Source organism: Anomaloglossus baeobatrachus, chromosome 4 (assembly GCF_048569485.1).
Source record: "Anomaloglossus baeobatrachus isolate aAnoBae1 chromosome 4, aAnoBae1.hap1, whole genome shotgun sequence".
In the NCBI taxonomy this organism is placed as follows: Eukaryota; Metazoa; Chordata; class Amphibia; order Anura; family Aromobatidae; genus Anomaloglossus; species Anomaloglossus baeobatrachus.
In genome coordinates this window covers 54,919,359-54,946,938 of record NC_134356.1, presented here as the reverse complement: position 1 = coordinate 54,946,938, position 27,580 = coordinate 54,919,359, and the positions used below count along the sequence as shown (strand labels likewise).

At 43.6% G+C, this 27,580-nt stretch overlaps 1 protein-coding gene across 1 annotated transcript in view; it reads left to right on the top strand.

The window, feature by feature from the left end:
* Positions 1–1,133: 1,133 nt before the first annotated feature.
* Positions 1,134–27,580, top strand: part of SMIM3 (small integral membrane protein 3) — a 47,990-nt gene continuing 21,543 nt past the window's right edge. The window contains exon 1 of the mRNA XM_075342229.1: positions 1,134–1,284. The gene's annotated coding sequence lies outside the window, so the exon portion shown is untranslated. The remainder of the gene's footprint in view (positions 1,285–27,580) is intronic.

Genomic DNA, 27,580 nt, shown 5'->3' with positions numbered 1-27,580 from the left:
CACATTATAACTACGAAACATATACAGCTGCACTCTAAAATGCTAACAATGAATAAGTGAACTCTGGTATTGCTTTACTGCTATAGGAATATTTGAAAAAAGGTGTTTAGCTTATTTATTGGCCAATGCATGGGAGCCCGGTAACCAACAACAAGGTGATCTCTGTATATCGGGAACCTAACCTGAAATGCCTCTGTCTGAGTAAAAAACCTCCATGTCTGGGCAGAATATCTGGGTTAAAACCTCCATGTCTGGGCAGCTAGACTGCTATAAAGGGGAGTGAACACAGCCTGGTTATATGCATGTGAGCCCAATTTTTTTTGTATAATTGTAGTGCATCTCTTTCTGATTGAGCACTCTGCCCTATAACCAGGCTGTGTTCATTCCCCTTTATAGCAGGAGTCTAGCTGCCCAGACATGAAGGTTTTAACCCAGATAGTGGCATTTTGCCCAGACATGGAGGTTTTTTTACCCAGATAGAGGCATTTCAAGTTAGGTTCCTGATATAGAGATTACCTCGCGTTGGTTATTGGGCTCACATGGATTGGCCAATACATAAGCTAAACATCTCTTTTTCTCAAATATTCCTATAGCAGTAACGCAATATCAGAGTTCACTTATTCATTGTTAGCATTCTAGAGTGCAGCTGTATGTGTTTCATAGTTATAATGTGTTTTTCAACTAGCATCTGTTCACACCTTGGATATGCGGGTCAGTTTTTTTGTGTAATTTCAGAACTACAACTCGTTCTGAAGAAAAACCCTCATACGGCCATTGTGACAGAGTAATAAAAACATTACGGCTCTTGGAAGAAGGGGAGGACAAAATGAAAACTGTTTGTCGGAAACATAAAGCGTCAAAGAGAGAACAGATTTGGGGGAAAAGATTTTTATTCATTAGTGAAATGAACAGTTCTCATTTACGAAATGTACTTTTTTTTTGGGGGGGGAGTGGGGGGGTTGGTCAGCCTCTGGATCGTACAGTTCTGCATAAATACATACTGGCAGTGACTGTCTGCTGTGCAAATTGTTCCTCAGTCACTAGGTGGCTTGTTCCTCCTAAGACCAGAGACTTCAAGCTTTTATCTCTGGAGGGAGGGGGCGAAGAACGTAGCCCTCCTCCCCTGGAGGCGAGACACATCCCCTCAGTGATACAGAGAGGAGGAAGCTCTGCAGGCACATAGCACACAGATCCCACAATGTGTGTATGGGGGACCGGCCGCCTCTCCTGAGTCACAAAGTCACGATCACTTCTACTTTACTTCTATGGAGCAAAGCTAAGTCGGTAAGTCCCAAATGCGACCACATCCCACAAAGTCTATTCTCTCTGTTTATTATGACTTAGGATCCCAGGAGAACCCGTCCCAATATTTATCCCCAGAACAAAAAAATGTCATACCATAAAACTGTTATTGGTGGCGTCGTCCTTTGATGTGACCGTGATGGTACTTTATATACAATTCACGGACGGTCGAATTTATTATAAATTTTGTCCGCGATTCATCATTACAGTTCTCCTTTATATTGGTTTTAAATATATTGTTGTCCCTTAGTCTCTTTTCTTTATTGTAACTTTTTTCTTTTTTAGTCTTTTTTTTTTTATATTGCTTATCCAGATGTTTTCGACCAATTCAGGAAATGTGACTTTTACCCAATGACACATTTACTTTCTTTTTTTCTTTTTTTTTTTTTTTTTTTATGCTCTTCTCACTCCAGTCCCTGGAAGCTTCTGCCAAAGTTTTAATGCAGTATGTTTTTTACACAAGCGCGTGAGTTTTTGTGTGATATGTAGTTACAAATAATAAAGGATAAAGAGTATTTTTGATTTGGAGGATTTTCACAATTTTGAAGAGAGTTTGGCATAAGGAGGTAAGCGAATATTGCAAGGCAAAAAAAAAGATTTAAAAGAAATCTCACATGATGAATCGGTGCCTTTTAAATTGAGATTTTTTTTTGAGTCATTCTATTCATTGTAAGGTATAGATCATACAGTATGTAATGTCTATATACAGCGAAAAAATGTCAGTAACTAGTGATGAGCGGGCACTACTATGCTCGGGTGCTCAGTACTCGTAGCTATGATGAGCCGGCACTACCATGCTCGGGTGCTCTGTACTCGTAACTAGTGATGAGCGGGCACTACTATGCTCGGGTGCTCAGTACTCGTAGCTATGATGAGTGGGCACTACCATGCTCGGGTGCTCTGTACTCGTAACTAGTGATGAGCGGGCACTACTATGCTCGGGTGCTCAGTACTCGTAGCTATGATGAGTGGGCACTACCATGCTCGGGTGCTCGGTACTTGTAACTAGTGATGAGCGGGCACTACCATGCTCAGGTGCTCTGTACTCGTAACTAGTGATGAGCGGGCACTACCATGCTCGGGTACTCAGTACTCATAACTAGTGATGAGCGGGCACTACCATGCTCGGGTGCTCAGTACTCGTAACGCTCGGGAGCTCAGCAGGGACAGCGTTATAGGGGGGACAGACTGGACTAATGCCCCTGCACCGCACCTACAAAGGGGGCCCCCTGGTTCTGCAACCCGTGTATACAGTGCACAGGGGATGTATGGTATGACTTAGAGTGAATAATGTTGTACTCATAACGAGCAGTTGGACGCTCAGATGGGCTCGAGTCATGTATCAAGTATAATGGAAGCCAATTGGAGACTCGAGCATTTTTATGGAAGAGTTCCCAGAAAAATGCTAGAGTTCCACATTAACTTCCATTATACTCAATACTCGAGTCGCACCAGTCCGAGCATCCAACTGCTCGTTACGAGTACCGAGCATAGTAGTGTTCACTCATCACTAGTTACAAGTACTGAGCACCCGAGCATGGTAGTACCCACTCATCACTAGTTCCGAGTTACGAGCACCTGAGCATGGTAGTGCCCACTCATCACTAATTACGAGTACCGTGCACCCGAGCATGGTTGTGCCCGCTCATCACTAGTTACGAGTACTGAGCACCCGAGCATGGTAGTGCCCGCTCATCACTAGTTACCAGTTACGAGCACCCCAGTATAGTAGTGCTCACTCATCACTATCAGTAACCCTTTTTGGTGTGGGTATTCTGCGCTATTCCTAGTTGCATGAAATATAATAAAATTGCTAATTCTTTTATTTTACATTTTTATACAATTGTTATTATGGATGTAACCAGTACCATTGTCTGGGGTGTTTGTGTGGGGACCAGGAGCAGTTGGAGTGGGGTAAAATTTTGCCCTCAACCTCCATCCCCACTACTGCTTTTTCTTGAAGCATCACATTGGCGAGTGTCTGCACGCCCGGTGACTGGCAATTAAGATAATTAAGCACGTGTTGCTTGCTTTGACTGAATAACAAAGTTGTCAGCGTGATGGACCGTCATGTTGGTCACTGCTAGGGTTAGGGTTAGAGATAGGGCTAGGGTTAGAGATAGTGTTAGGGCTAGGGTTAGAGATAGTGTTAGGGATAGGGTTAGAGATTGTGATAGGGCTAGGGTTAGAGATAGTGTTAGGGGTAGGGTTAGAGTTAAGGGGGCTTTACACGCTACGATATCGTTAATGTTTTGTCGTCGGGGTCACGTTGTTAGTGACGCACATCCGGCGTCATTAACGATATTGCAGCGTGTGACACTGACCAGCGACCTTAGGCGACCTCAAAAATGGTGAAAATCGTTCACCATGGAGAGGTCGTCCCAAACTCAAAAATCGGTAAGGGTTGTTTATCCAGGTGGTTCATCGCTCATGCGGCAGCACTCATCGCTATGTGTGACACCGCAGGAGTGAGGAACGTCTCCTTACCTGCCGCCGGCCACAATGAGGAAGGAAGGAGGGGGGCGGGATGTTACGTCCTGCTCATCTCCGCCCCTCCTCTTTGATTGGCCGGCCGCTTAGTGACGTTGCGGTGACGTCGCTGTGATGCCGAACGTCCCTCCCCCTTGAAGGAGGGATTGTTCGGCAGTCACAGCGACGCCACCGACCAGGTAAGTATGTGTGATGCTGCCGTAGCGATAATGTTTGCTACGGCAGCGATCACAAACAATCGCATGCGCGATGGGGGCGGGTACTTACACGCTCGCTATCGCTACAAATTGCTAGCGATATCGCTACCGTGTAAAGCCCCCTATGGTGTTAGGGCTAGGGTTAGAGATAGTGTTAGGGCTAGAAATAGTGTTAGGGCTAGGGTTAGAGATAGTGTTAGGGATAGGGTTAGAGATAGTGTTAGGGATAGGGTTAGAGATTGTGATAGGGGTAGGGTTAGAGAAAGGGATAAGGTTAGAATTAGGGCTAGGATAATAAAATATATAAAAAAATAACGTATAGCTCTATATCTAACATTGTATGGTTTAGGGGGGCACAAAGTACTTTGCCTTGCCCTGGGGACTAGGAACCCACTGACAATACGCCAATTCATATGACAGCAGTAAATTCCTTAGATAAGTTGTCCTCACTGTTGGTTGAAACAAAATAATAAAATCCAATGTCGGTACAATTACTATTGAGTTCGTAACCTCATTAGATTGTCAATTTAACTCTTTCCATCCGAGGCCGCACAGTCTAGAGGAAACGCTAGTTGTACTCCGGTCAGGAAGATGACACATAGAAATGTCACCTCTCGTCAGTAGTTTTAACCGAACATGAGCCAAATACATCTGTAGAACAAATACCAAACTTTTATCATGTCTTGTGCCATATTAGAGGGGTTCTCTGGTCTCTTGGCATTGATGACAGGATAAGTTATCGATATCAGATTGGTGGGTGTTCAATAATTGGCAGCTCCTTTTAATATGGTGCTGCCGAGAACTCCTATTAATGAGAATGGCTCCGTTCAGCATTTAGAGCTGTCTATCACCGCAACTAATCGTTGACTGTGGCAGTCGGACCCCACCAGGGTGATATTGTTGACCTATCTTTGGGCAAAGTTTACACTGCTTGATCGTATGATTGCCGATCGGCTACATGTAAGCCAATGGCCAACCAATTAGTGGCCCACTTCCCAGGCCGAGGAGATGGTTCTGTGCGTATAGCCCATATGGCTATCTTCAGCACATGTTTACTGGACGATGTGTTGCCCAGAATGCTGATATAGGTCATCCCGATGAACAATTGTTCTACTTGTTGGTCTGGAAATTGTCTGCATGTTTTGGTTGGCCAATAATCGGAAAGCCACAGTAAAATACGGACTTTTTGGGGGTATTTAGGACCCTCTCAGATGGTCTTTTTTATTATGGATGTGAAAAATGGATCCATTTTGATCCGATCTTTATTCTCTTCATAGATCTACTGTATGTCCATTTTTCCAACCTCTGTGGCATTTTGTCTTGTTTGCAAATAACAGATTCTAATCGTCACCTGCCCATCCGGCAGTAAAAGATGGACCACTCGGAAAAGTGATATCTTTTTCTGGGTTTTTTACAAATTCTTTTGACTTGAATGGGGGTCTTTGATCTGCAAATTGGATGAAAATCAGACGTAAACAAATAGGATGTGTGAACACGTCCATAAACCACAATGTGTTATGTCCATGAAAAACACGGATAGATCTCTTACGGGAAACTCTGGCCAAAGCGATGAGCAAGGTGTGATCTTCTGGCTCAATAAAACTCGTCAAAGAGAGTTTTCACATGAAATACAGCTCAGTTATTGTAGCTTTTATATACTTTGTTTCGGTCCTGTGGTCATTTTAGGATCTCTGTTTGTCATAGAATGGAGTCATTCGTGGTCTGTATCCCAGATGGACATGTTCAAGGCAGATGTTCCAACTCTGGAGCGAAACCAGAAAGGTTCACTAATGGCGTAAATCTTCAAAATTGTGAGAAAATTGAAACATAAAGCTTTAGAAAGTTGCCGAACCTTCAATTATGCAACAAATAAGGTTCACTTGCAGTAAACCGTGTATGTGTGTATCCTTATCTTATAACTGTCAGGTGAAAGTACAAGCCGGGCAATTTTCTACCTTGGCTCGTTCACCACGGATCGGGCACCGAGAGCACTCAGCCCCAGTATTCCCCATGTGGACCATCACAGCCTGCACTACTTTGGTTTGTTTTATGCATGCAAAAAAAGGCAATGCAGATGAGCACACGGGGCCACACACAGGGCTGCACATGGATCCACATATCGAGCCACACATGGGACCACATAATGAGCCACCCGGGGCTAGACTCTGCGCTGCACATGGGGCCACACAAGGAGCCGCACACGGAACCACACATGGAGCTGCGCATGGAGCCACATGGGAAGCCACACAAGGGGCCAAACTCTGAGCCGCACACGGGGCCACACTGAGCTGCACTCGGAGCCACACATGGGGCCACATATGGAGCCACATATGGGGCCACACTCTGAGCTACACTCGGAGCCACACATAGGGCCACACTGAGCTGCACTTGCAGCCACACATGCAGCCACACATTGAGTCCTATATGTAGCCACACATGGAGCCACACATGGGGCCACATATGGAGCCACATACGGGGCCAAACTCTGAGCCGCACTCAGAGCCACACATAGGGCCAAATATGGAGCCACACTCGGAGCCACACATAGGGCCACACTGAGCTGCACTTGCAGCCACACATGGAGCCACACATTGAGTCCTATATGGAGCCACATATGTAGCCACACATGGAGCCACACACGGAGCTGCACTCAGAGCCACAAATAGAGCCAGTCACTTCCACAATTTGCAGTCCCGACTACCTGATTTTGAATACGGCCATCTGACCCCGGCCTCTTATAGTGCCATAAGATGAAGTGTCTAGCTCAAAAACAAACCTCTGGAATTATGTAATAAATAAACAGCATCTCCCATTACATGTCTGATTGCATTCCTGTGGCGGACGGTGACAGTCATGGGAGAACCGCACTGTATTACATACATATCAAGACCGAGGAGGCAACATGATTATCTTATTCCGACAGATAATCATGTCATTCAAGTCATACGGTATTATTAATGCGTAAATTAAGCCATAGCCTAAAGCTGAGATCAGGTGATTTGGTTGATCGCGCAGCCCAAAAAATGGAGAGCCCATGCAGACACAATGAGAAAATCCTCCATTTGCAGTAGATAGTGTCTTTGGTCAGAGTTGCCCCAAGGACACCGGGGCTGTAACACAACAATGCTGCCGGACACACTTCTATTTGTAGAACAGTCTGACTATCATCATAGTAAACCCCACTTCTACAAAGCCCTAAAGGAGTAGTAAGTCAGCGGACCATCGCTAGGCCCTCGGCTACCAAAGTAACCTATTTAGCTGACAATGAATGATGGGGGTTAAAATCGACGCTGCCGTGGAAGAAGCAAGGAGAGGGAATCCTAACGAGTGATTTTATTCAACGCGTTTCAGAGTTCAAACTCCTTCTTCAGGAGTATCACAATTCTAACCTATTTATACCCATCGATCACATTGTGCGTGACTGATAGGGTCAGACAAGTAGTCACTGACTACTGGCAGTTAAGAGGGTAAACACACTGGATAGAAGTTATGTCCGAATCCGGCTTTTGTAGTAGAATCCCAGCTGTGTATTATAGGCTCAGTTCCTATGCCAAGTGAGCCCCCTAGATGTAAACTCCTGTACTTTAGGTCATTAATATCAGATCGGTGTGGGTCCAATTCCCAACCTCCTACCAGTCAGCTGTTTTCAGCTCTCATGGCTGTGAAGAACACAGTGCAAGAGCTGGAACAGCATTAAGTGTTCCATTGAAGTGAATGAAATCTGAGCTGCAGTACCTGAGAATGGCCACTAAACAGTATTTGGAGCTGTGCATATCTGGTGGCATCCACAACACTTGATAGCAGCTGATTGGTAGAGACACTGGGTGCTAAGCGGGGTTTACATGCTACGATATCGTCAATGATTTATCATCACGGTCAAGTTGTTTGTGACACACATCCGGCGTCATTAACGATATCATAGTGTGTGACAAGGACGAGCGACCTTAAACGATCGCAAAAGCGGTAAAAATCGTTTGCCATGGAGAGGTCGTCCTGAAACAAAAAATCGTTTTCAGGATGTTAGTGATGTTGTTCCTCGTTCCTGCGGCAGCACACATCGCTGTGTGTGACACCGCAGGAGCGACAAACATCTCCTTACCTGCCTCCACCAGCTATGCGGAAGGAAGGAGGTGGGCGGGATGTTACGTCCCGCTCATCTCCGCCCCTCTGCTTCTATTGGACTCCTGCCGTGTGACGTCGCAATGACGCCGCACGAACCGCCCCCTTAGAAAGGAGGCGGTTCGCCAGCCAGAGCGACGTCGCAGGACAGGTAAGTTCGTGTGACGGGGGTAAGCGAGGTTGTGGCCATGGGCAGCGATTTGCCTGTGTCGCACAAACGACGGGGGCGGGTACGATCGCTTGCGATATCAATACCGATATCGTAGCGTGTAAACCCCGCTTTAGACCTCCGGTAATCTGTTATTGATGACATTCCAACATTTTAATAGTAATAGACAACCATACTAATCATCTGTTACCAGGTCCCATGGCTGCGAGAAGTTCACAGTGCAAGGACTGGAACAGCACTAGGTCCCATTGAAGTGAATGATAACTGTTCCTATGCCAAGTGAGCCCCCTAGATGTAAACTCCTTTAAAATAGGTCATTAATATCAGATCGGTGTGGGTCTAATTCTCGACATCCTACCAATCAGCTGTTACCAAGTCCCATGGCGGCCGGAAGTTCACAGTGCAAGGGCTGGAACAGCACTAGGGCCATTGAAGTGAATGATAACTATTCCTATGCCAAGTGAGCCCCCTAGATGTAAACTCCTTTAAAATAGGTCATTAATATCAGATCGGTGTGGGTCCAATTCTCGACATCCTACCAATCAGCTGTTACCAAGTCCCATGGCGGCCGGAAGTTCACAGTGCAAGGGCTGGAACAGCACTAGGGCCCATTGAAGTGGATGAGATCTGAGTTGCAGTACCTGAGAAAAGCCACAACACAGTAGTTCTAGCTGTGCATGTCTGGCGGCATCCACAACACCCGATAGCAGATGATTGCTGGAGACACAGGGTGTTGGACCTAAGCTAATCTGTTCTTGATGACATTCCCACATTTTCATAGTAATAGACAACCCTACTAATCAGCTGTTACCAGGTCCCATGGCTGCCGGAATTCAACAGTACAAAACAATCACTGATCTCGGGGAGACCAGCCAGAGAAAACACTGTCAGCAGCCAGCGAGGGCGCTCAACACAGTGAAATCCTAGGTACATTGCCCCCTGGGAAATATGCAAATCAAAAAGGTCCGTGGAACCTCTGTTAGGAGTCTCAACACAGAAACCAGCCAGATATGCCTCCGGGAAGGGCCCAGCCAAAGGGTGACTCTTTTTAGGAGACCACCATAACCACCATATTAAGTGGCCCTTCTAGTCAATATCCAACTTTTTGACAAGTTTAAAGATATGACAAGGGAAATACCAAGACCAGGTATCCATCCATGTCTACTAGACATTGCTCTCACCCAGCCAGAATCCTACTCCACACTGATGAGGGGCAATACCCCGAAACAGCTGTCTGTGGATGGATACCTGGCCTTGGTATTTCCCTTGTCATATCTTTAAACTTGTCAAAAAGTTGGATATTGACTAGAAGGGCCACTTAATATGGTGGTTATGGTGGTCTCCTAAAAAGAGTCACCCTTTGGCTGGGCCCTTCCTGGAGGCATATCTGGCTGGTTTCTGTGTTGAGACTCCTAACAGAGGCTCAACGGACCTTTTGGAATTCAACAGTGCAAGAGCTGGAACAGCACTAGATCCCATTGAAGTGAATGATATCTGTTCCTATGCCAAGTGAGCCCCCTAGATGTAAACTCCTTTAAAATAGGTCATTAATATCAGATCGGCGTGGGTCCGATCCCGACATCCTACAAGTCAGCTATTACCAGGTCCCATGGCTGTGAAGTACACAGTGCAAGAGCTGGAACAGCATTAGAGCCCATTGAAGTGGATAAAAGCTGAGCTGCAGTACCTGAGAATGGCTGCTACACAGTATTTGGAGCTGTGCACATATGGTGGCATCCATAACACCCGATAGCAGCTGATTGGTGGAGACGTCTGCTAGTCTAATATTGATGACAGGCCAACGTTTTCATAGTGCAAGACAACCCCTTTAACTAACATCAGAAATAGAAACCATCTTTATGAAGCATTCTGGTATATGCAGACTTACTCCACGTAGGATAAATGGTCACAGAATGACAGAACATCGCTCTTCTTCCATGGCAAACACTTTTTGAATCAATCACTAAGATCTGTCAGGATACATCTTTTTAGGAAATTGGTGTGAAAATCCGGAGCAGTGTGTTATTTCTGATGAAAAATGAAATATTCTGGGAAGAATGGACATCCCAGACTCCTCCAGGCCCCCGTGGATACAAACTGTGGCGCCATATGTAGTTAGTGTAGTTTATACTGGAAACCTAATGGATCCATTATCAGAGCCTGTTCACACTGCTCTTTGTAAACCATTCATGTCTCCATCTGTGGCTTTCATCTTAACCCCCCCCCCCCAAAAAATATTTAAATTTATTTTTAATGTATTTTTTTTAAATAACAATTGGCATTTTTAATATTTTATATAATTATTTATATTAAAACAAAAATGATAAATCTTGCCATTTTTACACTGGTCACTGAGGTTTTTTTTTAGAATCCCAGTATTCTTTCAGAAAGAGTTTACAGCATTCTCATTATCATCAGAGGCTAATAACAAAGGATCCAGCAATCACAGTAAATTATATCACAGCTCCCCCTGGTCCTCCTTCCTTCACGATGACCTGAGCACACGCTCATTAGATGCTTCAATACAAAAGAAAGGGGAGGAGTGTGTCTATTGCTGTTAATGAGAATGTGAATTTCCTGAAACAACAGAAAGCAGAAGTCTAAGCCCCAGTGGCCAGAGTGAAAACTGGAAGATTTTTCATACAGATTGTGATATGAAAATAAAAATCATTGCTGAATTTCAAACAAATGCATTTGATACGAAAGCCTGATTTAATCAATAGGACATTTTCGGATGACACATTTCCTTTAAGCTAGACAAACAAATTAACTTAAAGGGATTTCCCATCTCCAAAATCCTATCCCAACATGTAGTAAGTGTAATAATAATAATATAAGCAAATACCTCCAATTAGAAATGTAGTATAGTTCTGATATAGCCATGTCTCTTACCTCATGTGCAGGGCATTGCAGTTTAGGTATCCATAGTTATGACCATAATAATAATAATAATAATAATAATGATATTAGCCAATACTCCAGTTATAAATGCAGTATAGTTCTCCTGATATAGCCATGTCTCCTACCTCATGTGCAGGGCATTGCAGTTTAGGTATCCATGGTTATGACCATAATAATAATAATAATAATAATGATATTAGCCAATACTCCAGTTATAAATGCAGTATAGTTCTCCTGATATAGCAATGTCTCTTACCTCATGTGCAGAGTATTGCAGCTTAGGTATCCATGGTTACATCCACTCATATAGTGACAGTCAGTTACTAACTGTCACTATTTGAGTAGATGCAACTATGGATCCCTAAGCTGCAATGCCCTGCATATGAGGAAAGATACATTGCTTTATCAGGAGAACTATACTACATTTCTGATTGGAAGCATTTACTAATATTATTATTATTATTATTATGGTAACCATGGATACCTAAGCTGCAATGCCCTGCACATGAGGTAAGAGACATGGCTATATCAGGAGAACTATACTACATTTCTAATTGGAGTATTTGCTATTATTATTATTGTTATTATTATTATTAATGTTGTTGTTGTTCTAAGCATGGATACCTTCGAAACAGGCTCACAAACACTTGACTTGATTTTTGAAGCAGGATTAACACTAGAACTACCGGACTCGTGACACCTATATAGAAATACATAGTGCAAAGTAGTCAAAATGACTACCTCAGTAGTTCTAGTGTTAAAAGCTATTGTTCTCGGCAGCACATTGTCCCGTGTAAACAGGAGATGTGCTACCTATAACACAATGTTCTATGCACATAGGTACGGGATTGATCTATATGCATAGACTTGTGGTCGGCTCGGCTGTCTTAATTGATCCGTGTATGGCCAGATATAAGGTGCACAGTAACCAGAGCTGGTGCAGATGGACGATTTCATCCATGGAGAGTAGGATCCGGCGGGGGGAGGGGTGATGTTTTTGTCTGATTTGATTTTGACAGGCCAGAGACAGAGAAGTCTGACAGCGGATCTCTCATAGAGAACACAGGAGCGCTCGGCCGATCATTTCTGTGTATGTGGGACGATAGTTCGGCCGATGGCCATCTGAAGTGTATGGCCACCTACATGGTCAATATGGACTCCAATGTGCAGGGCTTTGTCTCCAGCAGACAGATGTTCATCCATCATATTACCTGCGTCTTATGATTTTGCCTTTTACATACAGGCTGGTAAAGTTTGCAGAACTTGTTGTTTGACCTGATGTTATCAGTGTAAAGACTAATCTGCTGTGTGATAACCAGAAGTAGAAAAACTTGTTGCGGCCAGATAGCAGCAGGCAGCGCTGACTCCAGCTTTTCTGCTGCCGGAGGCAAAACTGTGCCCCTCCTGTCCCAAAAACAAGAGCATCCAGCAATGAATACACCGTACACACACATATACACCGTCATGGGTGAAAGGCTCTCTTTAAAATGTTCCAGACAATGTAATTCTCCAAGAAAACAACACAAATAATGCCAGAGGTAAAAAGGCAAATTGGACGAAATTTCACACAAAACTCCAAAAATGGATGGACAAAATTGTTGTTACCCTCAACTTATAACTGCAATCAGTCGCTTCCTATAACCATTATTAATCTTCTTACTCCTCTCACCTGGAATTTTGGATTCTTCTTCATATTCCACCCAGCTTTCTGACTCTGGGCACTACATTGCAACTTAAATACCTTTGGTAATCTTCAGATTTCAAGATGACTTGCACACAGTCAAGGCACTGAGTGCCAGAGGTTGAAAACAACCCCAAAACATCTTTGAACCTCCACCATATTTGACTGGAGGTCCTGTGTTCTTTTCTTTGTAGACCTCATTCCCTTTTCGGTAAACAGTAGACTGATGTGCTTTATCAAAAGTCTCCATCTTGGACTGTCCACAAGACGCTTTCCCAGAAGGATTTTGGTTACTCATGTATATTTTGTCAAACTGCAGCCTAGCTTTTTTATGTCTCTGTGTCAGCAGTTGTTTCCTCCTGGGTCTCCTCTATAGCATTTCATTTTATTCAAATGTTGCCGGATAGTTATCACTGACACTGATGCCCCCTGAGCCTGCAGGACAGCTTGAATTTCTTTGGAACTTGATTGGAGTTGCTTATCCACCATCCGGACTATCCTGCGTTGCAACCTTTCATAATTTTTTCTCTCCTGTCCTCATGCTACAGTGCCATGGATTGTAATCTTCTTGATCATGTTGCACACCATTGACAAAGGAACATCAAGATCTCTGTAGATGAATTTGTAACCTTGAGATTGTTGATATTTTTCAACAATTTTGCTTCAGGTTCTCTACTCCTCTTTCTGTTCTCCATACTTAATGTGGCACACAATGTAACAATTGAGTCAACTTCTCCCTTTTTTATTTGGCTTCAGGTGTGATTTTCCTATTGCCCAAACCTGTCATTTGCCACAGATAAGTTTGAACAAGCAGTACAGGCTTGAAACAAAGTTGTTTACCCACGATTTTGTAAAGGTGCCAACAATATTGTTCAGCCCATTTTTGGAGCTTTGTGTGAAATTGTCGAATTTACCTTCTTTTTTCGTTTTTTTTTGTGTGTTGTTCCAATACACCCAAAGGAAATAAACACCTGAATGACAAAACATGTTTAATGGCAATCATTTTCTGAAAGAAATATTTCATTTTCTGGAACAATTTCAAGCTGTTGTTCATCGGGCAAAATTATTTTTAGGCTGATTAAAAAAACATCGTTCTCGGCAGCATATCGTCTTTTGTAAACAGGGTATGTGCTGTCGAGAACAATGACAGTCTATGTGCACAAAGTGATCTGTTACTGATCTTTGCTCCTGTTTAATGGGGTCGACCTTACTAAATAGGATAGTAAACGACCACCGATAACCAAATGTAGGCGATCGCCGATTGTTTAATGGGACGAGTCAGTTGGTGTAAGCCCACACTTAGCTATGAGACTGTGATGAATGACTATTTACTGCACATCATGGTTATGGCCTGGGGGAGGCTACGTAAGACATTAACCATGATGTGCAGTAAGCGATCATCCATCATCACACGCTCTCGGGCCCCTGACAGTAACCCTGCCATGAGCCGCGCTGCATTTAATAATCTCATAAAAATAGGCGGTTTATTGTTATGTGATTATTAAATGCCGCTCATGCCATTGTTACCGTCTGTGGTGTAGGAGGGTTGCGGGTTTATAATAAGCCCCGCCAGCCCCCACTCTCAGACAGTAATCATGGCATGTCCTGCATTCATATTAAAATAATAAACCCCAGCCACCAGATTAAGTGATATATTAGTAAAAGATTCATACCAACACAGCCTGCAACTAATGGGACGGAAACCAAGCGACAATTAGTGGCATGAGACGACACAGCTCCTCTCACAGTAATAATGTCTCCCATTCTGTTCCCCATACAGCAATAACCAATTCTGGTCTGCATACAGTATAATGTCCCTCATTGTGGGGGCCCACATATGGTATGATGTCCCCCATTCTGGCCTGCATTCTATAATAATTTCCCCCATTGTGGCCCTCATAGAGTATAATGGCTCGCATTCTGGCTTCCATACAATATAATGTCCCCCTCGTTGACCTCCATACAATATAATGTCCCCCTCGTTGTCCTCCATACAGTATAATGTCTCCCTCTGTGTCATTCATTCAGTATAATGTACCAATCTGTGTACCCCATACAGTATAATGTCCCTCTCTGTGGCCCTCATACAGTATAATGTCCCCTTCTGTGTACCAATACAGTATAATGTCTTCCTCAGTGGCCCCCATACAGTATAATGTCCCTCTCTGTGGCCCTCATACAGTATAATGTCCCCTTCTCTGTCCCCATACAGTATAATGTCTTCCTCAGTGGCCCCCATACAATATAATGTCCCGCTCTGTGGCCCCCATACAGTACAGTATAATGTCACCCATACAGTATAATGTCCTCCTCTGTAGCTCCCATACAGTATAATGTCCCGCTTTGTGGCCCCAATACCGCATAATGTTCTCTGCTGTGGTCCCCATACTATATAATGTCCCCCTCTGTGTCCTCCATACAGTATAATGTTCCCCTCTGTGTCCCCCATACAGTATGTCTCTGCTGTGGCCCATAAATAGTATTATATCCCCCTCTGCGGCCTCCATATAGTATAATGTCCCCTCAATGTCCTCATACAGTACAATGTCCTCTCTCTTGCCCCCATACAGTATAATGTCCCCCTCTGTGTCCCCCATACAGTATAATGTCTCTGCTGTGGCCTCCATACAGTATGTCTTCCTCTGTGGCCCCCATACAATATAATGTCCCCCTCGGTGGCCCCCAAACAGTACAATGTCCCGCTCTGTGACCCCCATACAGTATAATGTCTTCCTCTGTGGGCCCCCATACAGTACAATTTCCCCTTCTGTGGCGCCCATACAATATAATGTCCCCCTCTGTGGCCCCCATACAGTTTAATGTCTCTGCTGTGGCCCACACACAGTATAATGTCATCATGTTGAAAGCGCTGCAGCCAATCAATGAGCTCAGAGGGTCTGTCCAAGTAGTTGGTATAAGCCACTCACAGCAGTTGAACTTGTTGATTGGCTGCAGTGAAAGCCCCTTTAGCTCCCTCTAGTGGTGGTATCATTTAATTCCACTCTGTAGGGGATTTAGACCTCTGTAGTATAAAAACTGAGCTCTGACAGCTAATGGTCGACATACACTGGATAGTGGATAGAGCTCTGAAATGCAATATAAATGATCATATGTGCTCGGATGCTAGTATTTGTTATGTTTAATGTCTATGCAAGTTCGCTATGTGGTGCCAGAATGGGTTTGAACAGCTGCCAGGCATCGGGTCTGGCTGCCGGAGGTGACCTCGCTGCGTTACAGAATGTGCCACCTTTCCCAGACTGATTTTCCTATGGCTGTTCTGTTTTATTGCTCAGCTCTCCGGGAACAATCATAGGGAATTAATGATAATGCTATCTGGTACTGAAAATAAAAAATGTTTCCTGAAAAGAAGACCTACCCCGAAAAAAAAGCCCTAGTAGGATTTTTCTGCTTTTTTGGCGTATGCTTAAAATATAAGCCCCACTCCAAAAATAAGCCCTAGTCATCAATTAATAGTATTCTGAAATAGGGCTCGGGCAGCACTTTCAAGATATGTAACTGTTAATGGGGTATGTTGCCCTATTGTATTGTTGTAAGCCCCAAAGTTTAGTTTCACATGCTGGCTAGTTGATGGAAAATGAATATTCACCCATGATCCCACCCATTCCTCTGCTGGCATCAGTGATTGGAAACTTATGTTAATCAAAAAATGAATATTCACCCCTTTCCCCGCCTCATATTCCCGCACTGGGCGCTTGCTTTCCTCACCTGAGCGTGATAGCTGCTTAGAAATACATCTTGACACGTTCAGGTCAGAAGAGCCATCAGACAGTCTGATGATTGCGCTGCCATCCTCGATCAGTAATACGACAGTTTGAGTGTGCAGAGGGGTGGGTGGGAATATGGGTGGGGGAAGGGGTGAATATTCATTTATTAACACAAGTTCCAATCAATGAAGCTGGCAGATGTCTGGGCGAGATTATGGGCGGGGGAAGGGGTGAATATTAATTTTTAACAACCCAATCACTGACGCCAATACAAAATATAAGACATGACCCGGAAATAAGCTCTAGCGCATCTTTTGAAGCCAAAGATAATATAAGACCCTGTCATTATATGCCATGTTCAGTTATGCACCTGTTCACACTGCATGTTTGGGAGTGCAGTCAGTCTTTTTGTATCTAATATAAGACCCTGTCTTATTTACAGGGAAACACGGTATCTATCTATCTATCCTCTATTTATCTATCTATTAATCTATCCTCTATCTATGTATTTATCTATCTATCTATATATACCTATCTATCTATCTATCTATCAATCTATCCTCTATCTATCCTCTATCTATCTATCTATCTATCTATCTATGTATCTTTCGCTCTGTCTATCCATCCTCTATTTATTTATATATCTCTCCTCTATCTAGCTATTTTTTATCTCTATTTACCTATCTATTTATCTATCTATCCTGTATTTATTTATATATCTATCCTCTATATATTTATATATCTATCATCTATCTATCTATCCTCTATCTAGCTATCTTTTATCTCTATTTATCTATCTATCTGTCTATCTATCACTCTATCCTCTATCTCTATCTCTCTTCTATCTTTGTGTAGCTATCCTCTATTTATCTATCTATCTATCTTTATCTATTTTTCTATCCTCTATCTATCTGTCTGTCTGTCTGTCTGTCTGTCTATCCTCTATCAATCCATCTATCTATCTATCTATCTATCTATCTATCCTCTAGCTATCTATCTATCTTTTTATATCCATCTATCTATTTATCTATCCTCTGTTTATTTATATATCTATTATCTTTGCCCACCTTAGTGGTTTACTTGTCTCTTTACAATGTGAGCCATGACCCAGATGACATCATCACGTGTATGTATGAGAAGTGACATCACTACTGTCATCAGCGGCTTCGCAGTGCATATCACCGCCATACAATGTATACTGATGCCCACGCAGGTTGTCAACAACTTACCCACACAAGAATTTGAAGAATGTTGAAGGCATTTAATAATGGGCTGACAGGTCGGCGGTGTCTTTAGGCGCCATTCATGTTCGGATGCCTGACGGACAGTTGTGACTAAGATATTGACTCTTCACCCACAGTTTTGGTTTTTTTTTCGGAACGAATCCTCTGTATAAGCTTCCTCCTTAAAAACCACTTCAAACACACTTGAAAAACTATTCATTTCTATGTGAAATCCATTATTGATTTAAAGAGTTTTTTTGAGTTCTTTTTTCTTGGTTCTGAAAAATGTGTGGTTGAAAAAAAAAATATGAATGTCGCTACTTTGAAGCTGATCGGGGTGGATGCAAAAATAACAGCATGACCGCAACCAAAGCTGCTACAGAAAATTAACCTCCAGGCTTTTCCCTGCCGTGGCTTCACCTCGGCAATCCTTGGCAGGTTTATCAGCGTCTTAAAGGCGTCATATGCATATTCCCTAAATATTTCAAACAGTAACTGCATAAGTTAACACTAAGAAGTAGAAACTAAGCACAAATTTTCCAAAACACCATCAGGCATTCAAAATACCTAAAAAAAACGTGGAGTTTCCATTCCAAAAACTCCTGAAAAAATTCAGTGTGAACACACACTAAAGATATCGGCGCACAGAGTGGCTGTGTGCACATGGAGGGATTTTGTTTTGGAGGGTTTTATTGAGTGAAAACTCTCCAAATTCTCCTCAATAAGTCCTCAAAAATGTGGAGGTTCTGCTAAAAACTCTTTGAAAAGACTCTCTGTGCACACACCCAGTCTAGAATTTTTGGAGCAGAATCTACCTGTGTGCACGACACACATCTTTTTTAAAGAGGAAACTGCCTAAAAGCCCTGTCAGAAAATGCTCAAAATAATTCCATACAGAATAATGAGCCCCACATAGTCATCCATACAAAATAATGGGCCCCACATAGCCCTCCATAGAGAATAATGAGCCCCACATAGCCCTCCATACAGAATAATGTGCCCCACATAGTCCTCCATACAAAATAATGGGCCCCACATAGCCCTCCATAGAGAATAATGTGCACCACATAGCCCTCCATACAGAATAATGTGCACCACATAGCCCTCCATGCAGAATAATGTGGCCCACATAGCCCTCCATACAGAATAATGGGCCTCACATAGTCCTCCATATAGAATAATGTGCACCACATAGCCCTCCATACAAAATAATGGGCCCCATATAGCCCTCCATACAGAATAATGGGCCCCACATAGCCCTCCATACAGAATAATGGGACCCACATAGTCATCCATTCATCCATACAGAATAATGGGCCCCACATAGCCCTCCATACAGGATAATGGGCCTCACATAGTCCTCCATGTAGAATAATGGGCCCCACATAGCCCTCCATACAGAATAATACGCCCCACATAGTCCTCCATACAGAATAATGGGCCACACATAGCCCTCCATACAGAATAATGGGCCCCACATAGCCCTCCATACAGAATAATGGGCCTCACATAGTCCTCCATACAGAATAATGGGCTCCACATAGCCCTCCATACAGAATAATGGACCCCACATAGCCCTCCATACAGAATAATGGGCCCCACATAGTCCTCCATACAGAATAATGGGCCCCACATAGTCCTCCATACAGAATAATGGGCCCCACATATTCCTCCATACAGAATAATGGGCCCCACATAGCCATTCATACAAAATAATGTGTCCTACATAGCCCTCCATACTGAATAATGTGCCCCACATAGCCCTCCATACAAAATAATGGGCCTCACATTGTACTCCATACAGAATAATGGGCCCCACATAGTCCCTCATACAGAATAATGGGCCCCACATAGCCCTCCATACAGAATAATGGGCCCCACATAGCCCTCCATACAGAATAATGTCTCTACATAGCCCTCCATACAGAATAATGGGCCCCACATAGTCCTCCATACAGAATAATGGGCCCCACATAGCCCTCCATACAGAATAATGGACCCCACATAGCCCTCCATACAGAATAATGGGCCACACATAGCCCTCCATACAGAATAATGTCCCCACATAGTCCTCCATACAGAATAATAGGCCACACATAGCCCTCCATACACAATAATGGGTTGCATGTAGCCCTCCATACAAAATAATGTGTCCTACATAGCCCTCCATACAGAATAATGGGCCCCACATAGCCCTCCATACTGAATAATGTGCCCCACATAGCCCTCCATACAAAATAATGGGCCTCACATTGTACTCCATACAGAATAATGGGCCCCACATAGTCCCTCATACAGAATAATGGGCCCCACATAGCCCTCCATACAGAATAATGGGCCCCACATAGTCCTCCATACAGAATAATGTCCCTACATAGCCCTCCATACAGAATAATGGGCCCCACATAGTCCTCCATACAGAATAATGGGCCCCACATAGCCCTCCATACAGAATAATGGGCCCCACATAGCCCTCCATACAGAATAATGGGCCCCACATAGCCCTCCATACAGAATAATGGGCCCCACATAGCCCTCCATACAGAATAATGGTCCCCACATAGTCCTCCATACAGAATAATGTCCCCACATAGCCCTCCATACAGAATAATGTGCCCCACATAGCCCTCCATACAGAATAATGGGCCCCACATAGCCCTCCATACAGAATAATGGGCCCCACATAGCCCTCCATACAGAATAATGGTCCCCACATAGTCCTCCATACAGAATAATGTCCCCACATAGCCCTCCATACAGAATAATGGGCCCCACATAGCCCTCCATACAGAATAATGGTCCCCACATAGTCCTCCATACAGAATAATGTCCCCACATAGCCCTCCATACAGAATAATGTGCCCCACATAGTCCTCCATACAGAATAATGGGCCCCACATAGTCCTCCATACAGAATAATGGGCCCCACATAGTCCTCCATACAGAATAATGTCCCCACATAGCCCTCCATACAGAATAATGTGCCCCACATAGCCCTCCATACAGAATAATGTGCCCACATAGTCCTCCATACAGAATAATGGGCCCCACATAGTCCTCCATACAGAATAATGTCCCCACATAGCCCTCCATACAGAATAATGTGCCCCACATAGCCCTCCATACAGAATAATGTGCCCACATAGTCCTCCATACAGAATAATGGGCCCCACATAGTCCTCCATACAGAATAATGTGCCCCACATAGTCCTCCATACAGAATAATGGGCCCCACATAGTCCTCCATAAAGAATAATGGGCCCCACATAGTCCTCCATACAGAATAATGTCCCCACATAGCCCTCCATACAGCATAATGGGCCCTACATAGTCCTCCATGCAGAATAATATCCCCACATAGCCCTCAATACAGGATAATGTGCCCCACATAGCCCTCCATACAGAATAATGGGCCCCACATAGCCCTCCATACAGAATAATGTCCCCACATAGTCCTCCATACAGAATAATGGGCCCCACATAGCCCTCCATACAGAATAATGGGCCCCACATAGCCCTCCATACAGAATAATGTCCCCACATAGTCCTCCATACAGAATAATGGGCCCCACATAGCCCTCCATACAGAATAATGGACCACACATAGCCCTCCATACAGAATAATGGGCCCCACATAGCCCTCCATACAGAATAATGTGCCCCACATAGCCCTCCATACAGAATAATGGGCCCCACATAGCCCTCCATACAGAATAATGGGCCCCACATAGCCCTCCATACAGAATAATGGGCCCCACATAGCCCTCCATACAGAATAATGGGCTCCACATAGCCCTCCATACAGAATAATGGGCCCCACATAGCCCTCCATACAGAATAATGGGCCCCACATAGTCCTCCATACAGAATAATGGCCCCACATAGCCCTCCATACAGGATAATGGCCCCACATAGCCCTCCATACAGAATAATGGGCCCCACATAGCCCTCCATACAGAATAATGGCCCCACATAGCCCTCCATACAGAATAATGGGCCCCATATAGAGCTCCATACAGAATATTGTGCCCCACATAGTCCTCCATACAGAATAATGGGCCCCACATAGTCCTCCATACAGAATAATGGCCCCACATAGCCCTCCATACAGAATAATGGGCCCCATATAGAGCTCCATTGAGAATATTGTGCCCCACATAGTCCTCCATACAGAATAATGGGCCCCACATAGCCCTCCATACAGAATAATGGCCCCACATAGCCCTCCATACAGAATAATGGGCCCCACATAGCCCTCCATACAGAATAATGGGCCCCACATAGCCCTCCATATAGAATAATGGGCCCCACATAGACCTCCATACAGAATAATGGGCCCCACATAGCCCTCCATACAGAATAATGGGCCCCACATAGTCCTCCATACAGAATAATGGGCCCCACATAGTCCTCCATACAGAATAATGGGCCCCACATAGCCCTCCATACAGAATAATGGGCCCCATATAGAGCTCCATACAGAATATTGTGCCCCACATAGTCCTCCATACAGAATAATGGGCCCCACATAGCCCTCCATACAGAATAATGGCCCCACATAGCCCTCCATACAGAATAATGGGCCCCACATAGCTCTCCATACAGAATAATGTGCCCCACATAGCCCTCCATACAGAATAATGGGCCCCACATAGCCCTCCATGCAGAATAATGGGCCCCACATAGCTCTCCATACAGAATAATGGGCCCCACATAGCCCTCCATACAGAATAATGGCCCCACATAGCCCTCCATACAGAATAATGGGCCCACATAGCCCTCCATACAGAATAATGGGTCCCACATAGCCCTCCATACAGAATAATGTACCCCACATAGCCCTCCATACAGAATAATGGGCCCCACATAGTCCTGCATACAGAATAATGGGCCCCACATAGCCCTCCATACAGAATAATGGGCCCCACATAGTCCTGCATACAGAATAATGGGCCCCACATAGCCCTCCATACAGAATAATGGGCCCCACATAGCCCTCCATACAGAATAATGGACCCCACATAGCCCTCCATACAGAATAATGGGCCCCACATATCCCTCCATACAGAATAATGGCCCCACATAGCCCTCCATACAGAATAATGGACACCACATAGCCCTCCATACAGAATAATGGGCCCCACATAGCCCTCCATACAGAATAATGGGCCCCACATAGCCCTCCATACAGAATAATGGGCCCCACATAGCCCTCCATACAGAATATTGGGCCCCACATAGCCCTCCATACAGAATAATGGGCCCCACATAGCCCTCCATACAGAATAATGGGCCCCACATAGTCCTCCATACAGAATAATGGGCCCCATATACTGTCCATACTGCCTTAATTGTATCATCTCAGAGATATTAGTCGGGCTGTAGCCATCTATAGTCTCATACTTTAGGCTGTAATGCATTTAAGGCTGGCTGGATGAATTAGCTTTTGCCATTTGCTTTTTCCCTAATGATTTAATCGGTATTTAGTGTTTTTTTAGATGGACATGACCTATAAATATCTGTTTCCAGGAAAAAAATGAAGCCTAATCATTACTTACTAGAACTATATGAAATTAGAAAAGGCTGCATGTGAAAGAGGCACATCTAGTGCATATTTAGCAAAGGATACTACTATAATATATCAAGACAATACAAAGGATGGCACAAAAAGGTTTAAAAAAAACAATTAAAAGCCAAATACATATTCAAAGGCTCCGCATAATGGTCCAGTTCAGACCTCTCAGCAGGCAAGAGTCAATTTCATAGCATGACACATAAGACAAATTATCCTGGTATACAGGAAATAAAGCAAAATATACAAAAAAATATGTAGTTACACTAGTAAAATGCTAAGGTATGAGTAGTTTCCAGTTATAAATGTCCCAAAATCATTAAAAATGATACAACAATGTGTTATCCAGTAGTGAGGCCAAAAAGTATATTTCATGTGTACCAAGGAGGCTAAGGAATGGATTAAAGTGAATTCTGTAAGAGATTGGCACACGTTTCGCCAACAAAAAGCTTCATCAGGGGCCCATTACTCATTAAAAGACAGCAACATACTTTCATGGTTTTATCAAGTGGAATCCTGTTCTCCACCTGAGTCTCTATACATATTCAAGGGGTCTGTATAATTGTCCAGTTCAGACCTCTCAACAGGCAAGAGTCGATATCATAGCATGACATATAAGACAAGTTTTCCTCTTATACAGAAAATAAAGTGGCACATACAAAAAGATATATAGTTCCACAAGTAAAATGTAACGGTATGATTACTTTCCAGTACTAAATGCCGAAAAATCAAATCCTCAAATGGTACAACAATGTGTTATCCTGTAGTGAAGCCAAAACTTATATTTCATGTGTACCAAGGAGGCTAAGGAATATATTAAAGTGCCTGCTGTAAGAATGTGGCACACATATCGCCGACAAAAAGCTTCTTCAGGGGCCCATTACTCATTAGAAGACAGCAACACACTTTTATGGTTTTATCTAGTTGGAATCCTGTTCTCCACCATATTCAAGGGGTCCATATAATTGTCCGGTTCAGACCTCTCAGCAGGCAAAAGAGTTGATATTATACCATGACATATAAAACAATTTTTCCTGATATACAGAAAATAAATCACCACATACAAAAATATATAGAGTTACACAAGTAAAGTGCTACGGTATCAGTATTTTACAGTAATAAATGCTCAAAACCCCCTCAAATGATACAACAGTAAGAGAGCGCCACATGTATCGCCAACAGAAAGCTTATTCATGGGCTCATTACTCATTAGAATACAGCAACATGCTTTTATGGTCTTATCTAGTGGAATATTGTTCTCCACCTGAGTCCCTATACATATTCAAGGGGTCTGTATAATTGTCCAGTTCAGACCTCTCAGCAGGCAAAAGAGTTGATATCAAAGCATGACAAATAAGACGCATTTTCCTGATATACTGAATATAAAGTGCCATATACAAAAAGATATACAGTTACACAAGTAAAGTGCAACGGTATCAGTACTTTACAGTAATAAATGCTCAAAAACCCCTCAAATGATACACCAATAAGAAAGCTGTAAGAGAGCACCACACGTATCGCCGACAAAAAGCTTCTTCAGGGGCCCATTACTCATTAGAATACAGCAACATGCTTTTATCGTTTCATTTAATGGAATCATGTTCTCCACCTGAGTCCCTATACTAGCTACATAAAGGCAAAGTAAGCAGGTATGCGCATTACACTCTGTTACTGGATATTAGGTGAATATATTACGGAGACCAGGGTCAGTAACGCCTAAGCTACCCGTACACATAACATAGATGATGACTGAGTGCTTATTCGGCCGTCATTTGTCTCTTCAGTTTCCTTTGTACACATGAACTTCCCATTCTGCTTGTTTTCAAATTGAAGAACAGCTACTAATAGCCTCCATTGTTAAGGAGATCTGATCCAATAGAAAGAACCAGCCTGGGCAGGACGTGTGAGTGATGGAAGCCCCCCGGGGTCACATTAGTAATGAAGATCCCACAACATGCGCACTCTATATGACATACAGAGGTTCTTTCAAACATTGCCGACTGTCATGGCAGCGTTGGTATATATTTAGGCTGCTGATTCTGACACTTCTCCTGATAACTTCTCTAAGGTCTGTAATCAGCGCAGGCTGATTTGGGCGCCAACCAACAGATTGGTAGTTCATAGCCAGGCTAGCAAGAGTTAATCTCTGCTGGTCTGCTCGTGAGTCATCTTTGATCAATCACATCTGCTCCCCTCCTATTTATGCTGGTTGGACACTTCCATTAGTGCCAGCTATAGTTTATCATAGCTGGTCTGGTGAGGTGCTGTGATCCAGACTTACTGATGGTTGTAGAACTTGTTACTGTGTGCTGATCAATCACATCTGCTCCCCTCCTATTTATGCTGGTTGGACACTTCCATTAGTGCCAGCTATAGATTATCATAGCTGGTCTGGTGAGGTGCTGTGATCCAGACTTACTGATGGTTGTAGAACTTGTTACTGTGTGTAGTTGTGCAGTTAACCCGTCATGTCTTTTTGTCGCTGCCTTCCTGCACTTGCTTTTCTCTTGAGTCTCTCATTTTTAGTTCAGGTTTGTTTGCAGTGCGTCAGAGTTTTGGTTTTCCCTTTCTGTCTTAACCTGTGTTGCCATCTCTCTTGCCCTCTTGCCCCTCACTTTCCTGGAGGGAGGGGAGATCAGATCAGTTCTAGTCAGACGCTTAGCCAGGTTCGGGACTCAAGCATCTCCACCATTAGGGGTAACCCTGAAGTTGAGGATAGCCTTGGGCCCCATAGCATGAGGGATAGCATAGGAGCCTTTGTTCCTCGCTTTCTTACAGTCACATTGTGACGCTCTAATCCCCTAAGGACATCCCACCATCCCACTTCCTGACTTCATTTATGAAAACAGATACATTTTTAGAAACTCTATGGAATGTCTTAAAGATATGATTGATAACAAGGTCTGTAGGGGGTCAGCAAACTGTGACTGCCAACAATACTTGGAATAAGTGGTCACAGCGCTCTTAATGCTCAAGGTCACTCCTCGGTCTGCAATACAGCGCTGCCTCTAAGACATCACTCATTTGAGTGGCTACGTCACACATGTGCCATCATAATCAATGGCATTTCTAGAAAAGAAATTCTTGAATTAGGCAAATTCTTAGTCAGTACAGTGATGGGCAGACCCGGACTGTAAAATTCTGGACCCGTGTGGGTTCAAAGGTACCCAAAAGTTGGGCCTGGAATTCTCAGGGAATTTAGGGTATTGATCCGGATCCAGCACTCAGGTAATACAAAAAAATAAAGGAAAAATGTAGGAAAAATAATAAAGCAAGCGCACTATACTTACCGAGTCACCGGCATGGCTGTAACTGCTCCCGCGGATTCACTTCCAGGGCCACTCATTACCTCATTACATATGCACTGCTTACCTTGCCCACTGGCATCTGTGATTGCTTGCGTGGTCTGCCGGTCACTATCGTACAGTACTAAATAAATAAATAAATTGGTGTAGGGTCCTGTCATATTATGATATCCAGCATAGATAAAGCCCATGGCTACAGGCTGCAGCTCCCAGCCATGTGCTTATCTTGGCTGTGTATTAAAATAAGAGGAATTGTATGCAGCTTTTTTTTTAATTATTTAAATAAATAATTTAAAAAAAACTTGCGGTTCCCCCTCCGTCACAATTTTGATACCTAGCTATCATAAAGCCCAACAGCTGAGAGCTGGTATTCTCAGGCTGGGGAGACCCATGGTTATTGGGCCCCCTCCCAGCCTAAAAATAGCAGCCTGCAGTCACCCAGAATTGTCATATCCATTAGATGTGACAATCCCATCACTTTACCGGGGCCGGAACTGTTTTTTTTTGTTGTTTTTTTTAACCTGGCTAGACCCGCCAGTCCCAATTATCTCCGAGTACATCCATCACTAGTCAGTACCAGTAGTGTAAGTGTCCATCAAGTGACTTACACTTTTTATTTGGTATATTGGTATATTGGTCATCAATAGACAAGATGTAATGATCAAAATTCACAGAAGAGGCCAACTGTCTATGGACAATTCTTTTAAAAGAGTTACTAAAGAGTTTCCTGGAGAGACAATTTGAATATTTCCCAGAGGGGCATTGCAGCTATAAGTCCCCTTACTGGCAGCAAGACTGGCTTGCAAAGTCTCCTTAAGGAGAATAGTGTTCCCCCGTGGTCCCCACATAGCTTCTCACAAGCCAGATCAGACACCCCATACTTTGCACTGACGAGG